The sequence below is a fragment of the Leishmania mexicana genome, chromosome 8 (assembly GCF_000234665.1).
Source record: "Leishmania mexicana MHOM/GT/2001/U1103 complete genome, chromosome 8".
Taxonomy (NCBI): domain Eukaryota; phylum Euglenozoa; class Kinetoplastea; order Trypanosomatida; family Trypanosomatidae; genus Leishmania; species Leishmania mexicana.
Window position 1 is genome coordinate 1,669,536 of NC_018312.1, and position 1,180 is coordinate 1,670,715.

The following is a 1,180-nucleotide window of genomic DNA, read 5'->3' on the forward strand; positions in this document are numbered from 1 at the left end:
CCACACCGCCGGAGCGCTGCGATGGGGAAAAGCGCGCGAGGAGAGACGCGCGGACAACAGGGGCGAGAGCGGCACCTCGGGATGCGTGTTGGGGTCTGTGTGTCCGTGTGTGTGGGAGCGCCGCACGTCTGCACGCGCACGCACGACAGGGCAGCGCGAGAGAGAGGGCGGTGTGAGGCAGAGGCCGGAAGCCGCAGCCCTGGCTCCCTCTCTCGCTGACATGAGCACCGCTTCCCCCTGCGCTCTCCCTCCTACTGCTGCTTTGCATCTTTTGGCGTTTTGTTCCTGTGCGGATCCGTAGCGTTGAAGGTAACCAGCAGGTAGAGAATGCTGAATATATCTCTGACCCAGGTCGATAGGAAAAGAGCGAAGCCGGCACCGAAATGATATTTTTGGCTCAGCCTCGGACAGGGCGTGCCGTCATCCGTGTAGTAGACCACCACCATGAGCGCCCAGACGACGCTCAGGGTGCCGAAGCCAACGATGTTGAGCGTCAGGCAGACCCAGCGGAGGCAAAAGCAGCAGAACAGCATAATGAAGCCGAGGATGAAAGCCAAGCCGTACACGAAAATGGAAATGACTGCGAGCACCGCAGCAACGAGAAACTGCAGGCCGCGCTGAGGGCAGTTGGCCCATATCGTGCTCGACTTCTGATCATATACTGTGCTGTAGCACTGCTCCTTTTCACCCCACAATGTCAGGCAGTCTGTGTTGCCGAACCTGCTCGTACCCTTCGGGCGAAACATGTCGATCGGCGTAGCCACCAGCACAAAGAGAAACGCGAGGAACTGGGAGATCACGTAGAGAGTCATGCTGATGTTGCACGCCATCTTCGCACCTTCACACCTGAAAACGGGTGTAAAGCGGATGTGGACGAGAGGAGGAATGGGAAGGGGCGAGTGGGGGCGCGGAGGAGAGTCGAGTCTTGGCACGGGGATGTCTTTGTTGCTGCTGCGTGCACACGCGCTTCGTGGTGTTGTGCGGTTGCCCGTGCGTGTTTGTTTTGGGGCGGGGAGGAGAGGGGGAGAGGCAGAGCGAGAAGTGTGTGGGGGAGTGGTGAGGAGACGGGCAAAGGAGACCGCGAGCCGTGCACGGCTGGNGCAGGTGGGCCACCTGGTGGCATGCACACAGACATAGGGAGAGGGGGCCGGTGCGCGACAGGCGCGCCGCAGCGGCAGCG